Source organism: Lissotriton vulgaris, chromosome 5, assembly GCF_964263255.1.
Source record: "Lissotriton vulgaris chromosome 5, aLisVul1.2, whole genome shotgun sequence".
Classification (NCBI taxonomy): domain Eukaryota; kingdom Metazoa; phylum Chordata; class Amphibia; order Caudata; family Salamandridae; genus Lissotriton; species Lissotriton vulgaris.
The window spans coordinates 846,671,396-846,685,873 of record NC_141693.1 but is presented as its reverse complement, the minus strand read 5'-3'; positions in this window follow the sequence as shown (position 1 = coordinate 846,685,873).

Genomic DNA, 14,478 nt, shown 5'->3' with positions numbered 1-14,478 from the left:
GGTACTACTGTGTCCGTGTAAGTCCCATTTTTTTGGGTTTATCTGTGGGCCTGCGTGCTGAAGTACTAGTCCAATGTCTGAGGAGCATCAGGAAAGTTGTGCAGCAGCCCAGTGGTTTAAGGTTTCAACACAATTTATGTGGAAGCCTCTCAGCTCAATTAGCATATGTTAACCCACTTCCCCTACTGACCCCCTGCCCACAAACCACTACAACATCCTTGCAAAGATTCACTATCAACACTGAAACGTCATGTGGAACCCTTACCTCAGATTGGTCTCTAACCCGGATGTGTGGAGACACATGTTCCTCCTGCACATCTTTAGTAAAGGTAACACGGATCCTGTTTAAGCTTTCAATCATAAACCAAGATCTATCTATCAGTCCTGGCAAAGATTTATGTGAAATTTGCATGGAAGCAACTTATGCACTTTTTTTAAGGTAATAGCCTCCTTCATGACTCAAAATCCAGCTTCCATCCCACCCATAGAACACAGGTGGCCCTCATACAAATGGCAGACTCAATACGCTGGGGGGTAGATGGAGGTTCAAAGGCGGCGTTGGTGCTGTTTGACATGTCTTCAGCTTTTGACACCGTAGACCATCCCATTCTTCAGAACCACATTGGTGTGTGGTCCTCAGTGCAGAACTGGATATTGTCCTAACTGACTGCACACATCAGGTCCGCAACGACAACATCGAAGCATTAGTCAAAACACAGAAGTGGGGTATGCCGCAGGGCTCTGCTCAGAGCACGCAGACTTTGGTAATATTTACTTTACCACGCTGGCTGATTAGATTGCCATGTCTGGAGTATAAATGATATCATATGCTGAGGATTTCCTGTTTCTAAGCAACTAAAATCCTGTCAGAGCTGCAAATTTTGAGCATCACCACAATTGGTCCTTGGTGTTTTATGTCACTCTGGGGGTGTACCTCACAAAGTTTTGACAATCATACTCCTGTAAAGTTGGTGTCGTCCTTGCGGGTGGTCTAGTGTACATCTGTGATGGCAATGTAGAAGTTGTGTGCGGGGCTTACGTACAACCAGGTCACAGTAATGATGCTTTTGTGTTGTGCTGTTGTGTTGATGAGGTAACAGAGTCCAATGTTGTGCTGTTGTAAGTAGCATGTGTACAGAACGACGCATATGACCTGCTTGTACAGACATGCACTGTTATGTGTGGCAGTGCGGGGTTGGCAGTATGAGTTGCACACACAGCCTGCAAAGCTGTAATGTGTACTCTTAGGGGTTGCCTGATACCAGGTGCATGATTGTCTGGTGTTCACTGTGTGGAGGGTGGCAGGAGCATGAGTCTGTAGTGTAACCTGTGTCATTGAATGACCACAGGGCCTTGCACTGTGCAAGTTGCAGGCGCTGACAGGCCTGCCTTTGTCATGGATGCGGTTCAACTGTGGCACGTACAATCTGCGTGCATTAAGAATGGACTGATGGATGGTGGAGCATATTGGAGGCGTGTGTGTCGCAGAATCAGGCCACTGGGTGTTGCGGTGTCACTGGGGATGCAGCATCAGGAATGTCTGAACACATGATGGCAGAAGGTGTGAGACACCATGGAAAAGTGGCACACAAAGACAAGGATATTTGTATAGCAGCATGTTACATGTGTATGGAAAGGAAGGAGTGTCTGGTTACTCATGGGTCACAACTAGGAAATGGGTGTACAATCACTAAAAATGACGGCCACAGGATCAGGCACCAAAAGGCCAAGCGGGGAAGAGGACAAACAGCATCAGCATGTGTTGCCTGACCGTTGTGGATTCTAAGCTAAAACAATACATACACAAGCATGTTTGTCCATCACATAATGGACCATGACGTATTACAAACACCATGCATGTTCCCCCAGTACACATAACCACAATCATTGTAACGTATGCCATAGATGAGGCATGCACACTGGAAAGACATCTGCGGTGACAGTAATGGGGCACAATGTACACTTTTGCAACAGAAATGGGTAAAGTGTGTTCTGAGGCCATGCTGATATAGCCAATGTACATGGCCAGGGGCATTGCTCACAAGGAAATAACTGTAATGCAATGAGGGTACCTGTAATGCTGCTGAAACTATCTCCACACGACTGCCAGGGACAGTTGGTACCTTTGATCCTCCGATTTGTGCGATGCTGAAAGGGGTCCATCTCCAGATAACCCCTTGGTCTGAGTATGAATGACAGACTCTAAAGGGTGATCAGGAGAGGATGGGAACAGCATGGAGGGAGATCTGAAACAAAGGTAAACAAGCATAACAATTCAACAGTTCTTGCCACTGAATCACAATATACTCATGATGTATACTGTAACAGTTACACCTGTGTACTTTAAACACAGCCACTGTATCCAATTTGTCAGCACCCGGTTTAGAAATGATACTACATCTGAGGTTTTAACAGGGACACATAAAATTATCGCTGAGTTTGTCTCCTAAATGATGGGGGTCTAATGCTCACCGGGCTGATTTAATGCAATTAGAACCATGCGCTCACAAACTTACTCACAGTGTATGAATGTGGCTTAAAAATACAGTGAATTGAATGTGTAGCAGTGCTACTCACGTAAATCAAATAACTGTAGTCAGCCCTGGGAATCAGTGAGGGTCATGAATGTAAGATACACACCACCCGCTAGAGCCGTACTTAGCTAATGCAACTAGGAAGGGGATTATTTAAAGACAATGAAGCCTAGCAAGAGCCAATCATTGGCTCTTCAAACTGTGCCTTACAATGCCAAACATGACAAGCAGGTGTGACCAAACTCTACAGAGAGTAATGAGGAACAAAGCCAGCAAACCACCCCTACCGTGACCAGGATATGCAGCACAGCACAAGAGTTTGCTGCGATTAACGTCAACCGACTGGTGTAACGGAAGTGTTTACATTAGCAACACCACTACGTTGCTACGTCATCAGTCCAACATTCCTGGAATCATGGAAATAGAAAGTTGCCAAATAGTTACCAAGAAGGCTTGTAAAGCAGTGTTCTCCACCGGGACTGATGTAGCAACTGGACAGTGACATTACATACTGGCACAGGGGGTAATGCATCCATACGAACAGACTCACTGGACATTTGTCAGAACATGTGGGACATACAGTGGTCCACACCTTCATAACATGTCAATAGGTAAACCAAAATGTACTGGCCCACAACATAAATGTGATGAGCCAAACACATCCTGATGCACACAGTGAGGTTGCAATTCCACACAGAGCCTGTGGTTGTGATGTCACACACAATGTAAACCGGTGACATCCGCAATGTGTCTGGACCATGGTTTACACACTTGATGTATTCACTAGAGTCATCAATCAACAACAGATGACTGACAAGAAGGGTGACTGTCCAGTTAAGGGAGTGTTGTAACAGGCATCATGATCCATGTTAATGACACATGTATGTATGCTTCAACAACAAGCACAGAAACAGCTCCCACATATTCCCACAGCATACCAACCCAAAAAACCATGTTCAGATATCTTACCCAAACTGACATGTCCACATGTTTGTGCATGGAACGCTGATTCGACACACGTTGCAATCATCAGGATGAATAGCAAGAGTACCAAGATGACCCAAACAGACAACAGGCAGAGCGACCTGGGAAAGACAGGCACACAAGGGGACACATTAATAAGAATTGCATACAGACATGGTCATGTGAAAATACATCACAATGTAGTACACATGTACATTACAAATTCACTCATTGCACATATGCGTGTGTCATGACATCATCACTTGTGTGACACATCACAACAAACCTCAAAGTGTTTTCGCATACAGTCAGCTGGACAAACAGTTTGCAACACATGCCACTCCATGCCACAAACTTGCGCACAAATTCCCAGTGACTCACCATTAAGAGAAGAAGTTGCATATGAGCTGACTCCGGATATCATCCTCCTCCTCCTCCTCATCACTTTCATTGTGGCCAAGCCCTTCGTCCTCAACAGGTGAATGTTCCAGCTCCTCAGTATCCAGGATGAGTGGCACAGCCTTCTCAACTGCCATGTTGTGCAGCATGCAGCACACGATGAAGATGTTACACACCTTGACCGGGGCGTATGGGAGTGATCCCCCAGTCTTATCAAGGCACCGGAATCGGTTTCTTCAGGAGTCCAAACGTTCGCTCACTCACTCGCCTGGTCTGCCTGTGTGCATTGTTGTACAGCTGGTCTGCAGCTGTCCTTGGGTTGCAGAGCGGTGTCATGAGACACGGCGTGTTGGAATATCCTGCATCTCCTACAAATATACAGCGTGTTGAAATTTGGGTAAAGCAATTTCGTCAGAGCAAACAAAAATTTAAACATACAGGACAAACAGAGTATACCCACCAACAAGACATGCCCGATCGTTGCACAGCTGCAGCATCATCTGTGGTACCCTGCTACGCCTCATGATGAATGCATCATGGCACGATCCTGGAAAACATGCACAAACATGTGAAATCAGCATGTTAGCAAGATACACCACAAGGGTATTTATTGAGTGATAATGATTCCTATTGCGGTAGGCCTGCTCCTGAGCCTGTGGTGGCACCAAAGCCACATGTGCACCATCAATGGACCCAATGACATGTGGCATCCCTCCCAGGGCATAGAATTCACCCTTGACACCTCTCAACTCTTCTGGGTTTGGAAATTTGATGAATTTATCAATGTGCTCTAACATGGCAGCTAAGACATAACATAGGACACGGCTGAACATGGTTTGGGACATACCCCCCACATCTGCAATGGTAAATTGAAACGTACCTGTGGCAAAAAAAATGTAGGGCTGCCATCACCTTAAGCTTTGGTGTCAGCACAGTTGGATACCTGTGTCGCGGTTGGAGATGTGGTTTCAGCCTGTCCGTCAAGTTCTGAATCAAATCTCGAGTGAATCTGTAACGTCTCCAAGTTGGGAAAAGGCCTTGGTAGAGGCTGTGCCCTGCAGGACATATTTTTGAAGAATGGAGAACAACTGTCAGCCAAAAACCATTCCAATGTACATAGCACATGCAACATTGCTACTACACATCAAGGTATATGGGGTCTTGTGTAAGCAATACATCCATCACACATATGCCAGCTTCCTAGCACTGCAAAAATAACCAAGATATATCTGAAGTTTTGGATAAAAAACATTACATGCACACTAAAAAACTGCTGGGCTGCTCTGAGTGAGCAGAGCAATATATCACTGGAGTGACACACATCACCAGACCTGCATTATAAGGTTGTCATCCCATACAGACAGCTGACTGCAAGGCACAGACCCAGGTCACATGGAATATCTATTGGACATATCAGACAACTTGCTAATGAGGTGTGTATGTGACAACACAATACCACAGCAATTTTCACTATGCAGACATGTATGCATGTGGATCAATGATGTATGATGCCATCAAACCCAAAAGCCATTAAAAGGAACATGTGCCATGGTGTGTGTACATGCAAAACCATGTCAGTCACAACACAGACCCATTATAGATGCATTATACGGAACCCAAACTGCAAATTCAATCTTCAAAATTACACACACATTACATTGTTACATAGGGACCTGATTAGCGTCAAATTGACAAGTGAGTCCCTGGCGTCATGAGACAGGTTCCGGAAGTGGTGGCTGTGCGATTCCAGTGCTTATGTGCATGACAACATGTGCATGATGATACCAATGGGACAAGTGGAAAGGTGATGTGTACAACATAGTGCCCATCACACATCACATGTGTCAACAGGTCATCTCACATCAATTGTGCAACATTAACTGATATGCTGTGCTATATCAGTGCCTGGCACACCTAGGGCCTGCTCATGTAAGTATGCAATGACAAGAACTTGATAGACATCCTGCGTTAACAGTACTTTCACATCCCTGCCATGTGGGCGCCTCGTATCACCATGGTAATGCTGCCATACGTGAGCTTGTGCACCGTACCATCCTCCTGCTTTGACTCCAGTGTGTGAAACTCACTGTGTAAAAAGCACCGTACCCCTGCATTCACATCAGCGTGTGAAACGCACAGTGTAAAACGCACCGTACCCCTGCATTGACATCAGCATGTGAAACGCACTGTGTAAAACGCACCATACCCCTGCATTCACATCAGCGTGTGAAACGCACTGTGTAAAACGTATCATACCCTGACATTGCATGCGTGTGTGCGCATCGTTTCACTATTGTAATCGTGCCATACGCGAGCGAACCGTATCCCGAAATTGCGTGTGTGTGTGCGCATTGTTTCACTATTGTAATCGTGCCATACGTGAGCGAACCGTACCCCGACATTGCGAGCGTGTGTGCGCATCGTTTCACTATTGTAATCGTGCCATACACGAGCGAACCATTGCGTGCATGTGTGCGCATCGTTTCACTATTGTAATCATACCATACGCGAGCGAACCGTACCCCGACAATGCGTGCAGTTGTGCACATCGTTTCACTATTAAAAAAGTGCCATACGCGACATGAAACACACCGGACTTTTGTGTGGATCCCAAAAAATACATAGGGGACACCTAGGCCACGAGTAGTAGTGTCAGAATACAGGCTGGTTGTCATGGATACTGAGATTTGAGTGTGTGCTACAGGTGTCCTGCAAAAGTCAGTTGGGCAAAACTATACAATGTTGCAATGTTGTTGTGGAGCTGAAGCTCAAATTTTGAATCATGCAAATGTGTGTCAGGGCCTTATGTTAAAAGTGATTGGATGAAACATGGGATGCTAAGTAATGTGGCCTATCACACTGTACTCCTGATACTGTAAGCCCCTCAGCAGCACTGATTTAAGGCTGCATGTGTCTGTGAGAGAGGACTTGCCTGCATAACATTGGAGTGGACCTCACTGCTGCTGTCTCTGCATTCCCTGGACTCTGATTTTGCTGACCATGGAGAGGGCACCTGCATTCAGTGAGGAGGAGAACCAGGCCCTGCTGGATGCCCTCCCACCAAACTACGGCAAGCTGTATGGGAGACCAGGGAAGAAGGTGAGTGATGAGTGCACTAGCTTTGACTGTGCACCTGTTGTGTGAGTGTCACTACAGCCATTGTGTATTTTTGGATCAGACATGCAATGTGGTTTGGCAGTGAGTGCAGGGTGTGTACATTGTGGTGTCTCCCATGCAGAGCATGTTATTGTAAAAGTGTGATTACTCCTTACTTGCATTATGGTAACTGTGACATTCAATGCATACTGATTTACACATTCTGCTGTGCCACACCGTGCAGGCTTTTTTGGCATAATTTAATGATCTGTAATAGTGTTCACCTTTTAGAACTGGCTATTTCTGGTAGGCTAAGGCTGACGCCAAAGCCAGGCAGAAACCACCATTCTAGTCAGGGCAAGGAAGTCACACGCCAAGATAACCCCTGCTCACCCCCTTGGTAGCTTGGCACAAGCAGTAAGGCTAAACTCGGAGGCAATGTGTAAAGCATTTGCGCCAGCGCACAACAGCAACAACATACTAGGCACACCACAAAAGAGACTCCACACAAGGTTATTATAAAAATAACTTTTGTATTGTAAAAACACATCAGATAAAATCACACATATACATTGTGCCAACTGGCACGGGCAATATTCACATGGGATTATTCACAAGACAGGGCCACATGGGCCACTGTCATATTCAGATATAGCACTTCTAGAATAAGAAATAATAAACCTAAAATGGTAATCACAAAGGTCACAACCAGTATCCACTGGTAACAGGAACCAGGACCTTACTAGGACCACCTGTACTAAAAAGGACAACCACCTAAGAATAAACACATTTAGGGGTATAAACCAGAACACCTTACCCATGATGCATAAAACACATTCAGAGGAGTAATAAAGAGAAACACATGATGCCTAAAACATTCAGAGGTGTTAAGAATAAAGCACATGATGCAATAAAATACATTCAGGGGTGCAGCGCAAGAAGACACATGATGACTAAACATTCAGAGGTGTAGCGCATGGAAAGAAAGACACATGATGCCTAAAAACATTCAGAGGTGCCAGAACAACACAATAGCGCAAAACACACAGTAGGCAATTACTATTAAAACCATAGAAATCACATTGCGCATAACTTACATAAGCCACCACTTGTGGCAGTCCCTAGGCCAACTGGCCTTGTGGGGCAAGGATGCCCTGAGTCCAATGTCAGAGCACGCTGCCATGCAGCGCCAGTCCAAAAGTACAAAAGCCTAAACGTGGCAGCTGCCCACAAAGTGCTGGGCAGCTGGGAAACAACAAAACTGCGCCAGGGCCCTCACTGGCCATTAGGCGCCAACTGCGCCACTGCTGGAGCCACACAGGCTCTGGGCATATCGCACATGCCCCAGACGTTGGAGCCACACAGGCTCTGCTACTGTAAATAGCCAAACGTTCGAGCTCTCAGACTCTAAAAACAAGGGTGCCCCCATGAGCCTCACCGGACTCTAACCCTCACACTCTGAGGCAGGAGGGGGCGGGCACCGGCAATATGCCCCGACGCCCCCTCTATCTAATGTGGCCCTCTCTGGAGCCAAACAGGCTCTCAAACAAATTAGGGCCCCTCTGAGCCTTTCTGGGCTCATACATGTTGGGGCGACCCACTGCCAAGCGGGGCCGCCCAAAGCGTCCTCGCTCCGTTGGAGTCCCTCACGGGGGACTCTGGCACAAATACTGCCCCCGGGTTGTGGGAGCCTCCACAGGCTCTGCGCGACGTTGGGGCAGCCCACTGCCATCTGGGGCCACCCTTGAAGCCCTCGTGGCTTCTCCACATTGAGCGCGAGCTCGCGCTACTGCGGGGGGGGGGCGGACACCGACAATAGGTCCCGGCGCCCCTCCCCTGCTCTGCCCCACTCACCGGTCGGTCAGGCGCTAGCCGGTTCTCCTCCTCGGGCTCCCCCTCCAATCGGGGAGCCTCGCGGTGGGGGCAGGCACCGGCAATGTGCCTCGCGCTCCCTCCGCTCATCTCGGCAGGCCGCACCTCTCGCTCGGGCAGGGCTTACTCACTCGGGGCTCCCTCTGCACACGGGAGCCCCAGCAACGGCCGCCATCTTCTCTCCGCCGCTTCCCTCGTGCCCCGGCCTCAGGGGCGGGCACTTCCGGCCGGCCGCGCTCGGATTGGCCGGCCGGCCAGTCACTTCCGGGTCGCCGCGGGCAGCGCGGCAGCCCGTCTCTAGCTCAGGCAGGCGGGGGCTGAGTTTCCCGAGGAGTGGGCTCCCTCGAGGAAAATAAAATTACGGCCATGAGCGAGGTGGGCACTCGCAATTTAAATAAACATGCGGGCCACATACAGAAGCGCCTCCAGGGGCCAGGTGGAAGCACTCTTAAGCGCTACAATCAAAATACAGCGCGTTCCAAGCGCTACAGCAATATGAAGCGCTCTTAAGCGCTAGAGACAACATCCAGCACTCCCCCAGCGCTACAAGGACCAAGAAGGTTTTAAAAATAAAGCGCTTCCAGGCGCTCTCAGCAGCAAAGTCCTCCAGGCACTTCCAGGCTGTAATAAGCCTTGGCAAAAGCAAGCAAAAGTCCCCAGCAGTCTGCAGCAGGGGACCACAGGCAAAGGGTCCCCCAGGGAAAGTCCATCAGGTGTCCAGGAGCTGGGCAGGGCCCAGGGATTCCCCTGGGCCCCAGCAGCAGCATGCCCCTGGCAGATTCAAGTTAGGAACAAGAACATTTTGGAAGGGACACAGCCCCTTCTGATACACAGAAAAGTCTTTGAAGTCCTTTGAAGTCCTTTGAAGCAGGCAGTGTGAGAACCAGCCAGAACTGGTTACAGGGAAGTCCCTTCAGTATCAGGGACAGAGGTGACAGTCACCCAGCGGGAGGTGGAGCCAGCTTTGTAGTTAGGCAAGCACAGCCCTTCACTATCAGGTGCCATCTCCTCCCACTTCCCTGGCAGCAGATGCTGCCTTTCATCCATGGGCTGACTTTAGACAACCTCCTGGGCTCTCCAGCCCCTGTCATCCTCAAACCAGACAGTCAATCCACAAGCAGGCCCAGGCACTCTGGGCCAGGCTCACCAGCCAATCACACGCCAGCACCAACTTACACAAATATTCCAAAAGTAGTACTTCTAGACTAGACACAGTCATGCCGCATATATCATTTTGCAGCATTCATTCTCACGAGTTCATACATACCAAACTCGCCCCCGCACTCCCCACACATCAGGAACTACCATGGGCATACATATTCCCCATTCATTCCTATGGGAGGGCAGGTCACTCACCATACATACACAGAGAGCTCCAGCACTTTACGCTGTACCACAGTGGAAAAGTGCGCAGAGGCCTAAAATCACCAACACCAGGTTCCATAAACAAGCTAGGAAAAAGCAAAAAGTCTAGGGGTGAACCTGCCCAACGGGCCGGGTCCAACACAACCCCCTTCCAGGCAAAACGCAGGGTAGACCAATCACTCCACTGATGGGCTTCCTTGCTTTGGGCGACAAAACACGGACACGGACCCGCACGGCAGGGACACCCTCCGGTTTTTCGCCACTCTGAACCTACATGGTTTCCTCCAAACAATAACTCTCTGACACAACTAGGATACCCCACTGGTACTCCCTAGTCATCCACAGCCAAGACCAGGCCATAGGCCATCCAAATCACAGGTCCTAACTAATCCACAGAGTGGGGGGTAGTAACCCCTGGCACACAATAGCCATTCTCCACTCTTTCTCTCAGGGTATCTACAACTACCACTGATCCAACAACCTAGGGACCATACCCTTGCGCTGGCCAGAGGTCACGGGCAAGAATGCCCCACCCTACCTCTACTTCTGGGTTTCCGCACCTTCACAGAGAAGCATTCACCAGAACACAATTCTCCTACCAGATCAGGATCTCAATCCATCACTGGTCTACCACCTGGAAACTATTCCACTTCTGAGGTACAAAGCACACAGCACAGTCCCTCTTCAAGCAGGTGGGGGGACACAGCACACAGCAAAGCCCCCTTTCCTCTACCTTAGTGGAAACAACAAACTGCAGGTGAGCCCCAGATTACACAGCAAGGGCAACCCCCTCAGTCTCTTCAGCTGATCCACTTTGGTATAGATTCCTCTTGACCTAGAAGTTTCCTAATCTCCCAACCTAAGATCTAAACCCTCAGGTTACACCGGGGTCAGAAGTAAGGACACCGTCCCTCTGCACCCCCTTCCAGTTCCATGACTACAGGCCCAGTATGTCTCAGGCTAGACAGAGCACACGCCAGCGGCGTATCAGCGACACACTCCCCTCCAGTACTCCCTATCACAGGGTAATTCTCAGTATGTCCCAGGCTAGACAGAGCACACGCCAGCGGCATATCAGCGACACACTCTCCTCCAGTACTCCTTCCAGGTCAGGCCACATCCCAACCTGGCTTTCCCCCCTCCTCGGGGAACGACCTCCAGAGGCCCCACAAATGGTCAAGCACTCTAGACGGTCAAATGCTCAGCGAGCCAGGACTTCTGCACCCTCCACTTAGGAGCGGTACTGCCCAACACTAGGACCGCCGGAGTTCTGGTTACAGACACTCCCCGTCCTCTAGACACAGGAAGATCCTCCTCAAATGACCTATGTACAGCTTAGGCCCCTGACCTGGTGCTCCCTTAGGGAACCCTCCAGGCCCTGAGATAGGGTTTCAGGCCAACGTGGGACACACCGTCCCACACTCACTCCGCCTCCACTGAGACAGGGCGTGAGCCCCTACACCCCTACCATACTACTGGGACCTAGCTGGGTTACACATGAACCTCTTCCCCTTCACAGGATCATCAGATACACAAGCCACTCCTTTTAGAATCACCTCCTAATGACTCTGCAAGACATCTAGCACACCACCAGACATCCACCTTCTTGTCCAGTGCCTCTGCAGGACCTCCTGCACACCACCAGAGGTACACCTCACATGCAAGCTCCATAAAAAAAAAACTCACACCAACTCCTCCAGTTCAAGACACCACTCATCCACACACTCCCCCTCCAGACTGGTGAGACAGTTCCTTACTGCCTTTGACTCACAACCTGTCACCCTCTTACTGAGCACCAGGCACCATACTCTGGGAACTGGGAATGGGACTTCACACGCACTGGACACATTTAAGCTGCCACCACTGGATCCTACCACACTGGGGAATCCAGACACACACACTACACTCAGGCGATAACCATCCTCCTGAGCTAGTCATTTCTCCTCACACTCCCTCCCTTCCATCTACCCACACAGGGACAGGATTTGGGATTGGACACTGGACCCAGCAAGGGATTCCTAATCTATGGGAACCTCCCCCTCTACTGGCGTCCCGCCCTGTCACTTTCTCTCATCTGCCACTAAACTTAAAGCGCAGAAACACATTTGAAAATGACACTCTTGAGGAAAAAAATCAAAAACAATAATCCCAAACATGCGACTATCTGAAAAAAACAAATTGCAGAGTTTTGTAATGTAGCCAGTTGTCGCTATGGCACTACGCAAACACAAGTCCAAATCCGCACCGCTGACCACCAATGTTAGAACTGGCTATTTCTGGTAGGCTAAGGCTGACGCCAAAGCCAGGCAGAAACCACCCTTCTAGTCAGGGCAAGGAAGTCACACGCCAAGATAACCCCTGCTCACACCCTTGGTAGCTTGGCACAAGCAGTAAGGCTAAACTCGGAGGCAATGTGTAAAGCATTTGCGCCAGCGCACAACAGCAACAACATACTAGGCACACCACAAAAGAGACTCCACACAAGGTTATTATAAAAATAACTTTTGTATTGTAAAAACACATCAGATAAAATCACACATATACATTGTGCCAACTGGCACGGGCAATATTCACATGGGATTATTCACAAGACAGGGCCACATGGGCCACTGTCATATTCAGATATAGCACTTCTAGAATAAGAAATAATAAACCTAAAATGGTAATCACAAAGGTCACAACCAGTATCCACTGGTAACAGGAACCAGGACCTTACTAGGACCACCTGTACTAAAAAGGACAACCACCTAAGAATAAACACATTTAGGGGCATAAACCAGAACACCTTACCCATGATGCATAAAACACATTCAGAGGAGTAATAAAGAGAAACACATGATGCCTAAAACATTCAGAGGTGTTAAGAATAAAGCACATGATGCAATAAACTACATTCATGGGTGCAGCGCAAAAAGACACATGATGACTAAACATTCAGAGGTGTAGCACATGTAAAGAAAGACACATGATGCCTAAAAACATTCAGAGGTGCCAGAACAACACAATAGCGCAAAAACACACAGTAGGCATTTACTATTAAAACCATAGAAATCACATTGCGCATAACTTACATAAGCCACCACTTGTGGCAGTCCCTAGGCCAACTGGCCTTGTGGGGCAAGGATGCCCTGAGTCCAATGTCAGAGCGCGCTGCCATGCAGCGCCAGTCCAAAAGTACAAAAGCCTAAACGTGGCAGCTGCCCACAAAGTGCAGGGCAGCTGGGAAACAACAAAACTGCGCCAGGGCCCTCACTGGCCATTAGGCGCCAACTGCGCCACTGCTGGAGCCACACAGGCTCTGGGCATATCGCACATGCCCCAGACGTTGGAGCCACACAGGCTCTGCTACTGTAAATAGCCAAACGTTGGAGCTCTCAGACTCTAAAAACAAGGGTGCCCCCATGAGCCTCACCGGACTCTAACCCTCACACTCTGAGGCAGGAGGGGGCGGGCACCGGCAATATGCCCCGACGCCCCCTCTATCTAATGTGGCCCTCTCTGGAGCCAAACAGGCTCTCAAACAAATTAGGGCCCCTCTGAGCCTTTCTGGGCTCATACATGTTGGGGCGACCCACTGCCAAGCGGGGCCGCCCAAAGCGTCCTCGCTCCGTTGGAGTCCCTCACGGGGGACTCTGGCACAAATACTGCCCCCGGGTTGTGGGAGCCTCCACAGGCTCTGCGCGACGTTGGGGCAGCCCACTGGCATCTGGGGCCACCCTTGAAGCCCTCGTGGCTTCTCCACATTGAGCGCGAGCTCGCGCTACTGCGGGGGGGGGGGGGCGGACACCGACAATAGGTCCCGGCGCCCCTCCCCTGCTCTGCCCCACTCACCGGTCGGTCAGGCGCTAGCCGGTTCTCCTCCTCGGGCTCTCCCTCCAATCGGGGAGCCTCGCGGTGGGGGCAGGCACCGGCAATGTGCCTCGCGCCCCCTCCGCTCATCTCGGCAGGCCGCACCTCTCGCTCGGGCAGGGCTTACTCACTCGGGGCTCCCTCTGCACACGGGAGCCCCAGCAACGGCCGCCATCTTCTCTCCGCCGCTTCCCTCGTGCCCCGGCCTCAGGGGCGGGCACTTCCGGCCGGCCGCGCTCGGATTGGCCGGCCGGCCAGTCACTTCCGGGTCGCCGCGGGCAGCGCGGCAGCCCGTCTCTAGCTCAGGCAGGCGGGGGCTGAGTTTCCCGAGGAGTGGGCTCCCTCGAGGAAAATAAAATTACGGCCATGAGCGAGGTGGGCACTCGCAATTTAAATAAAC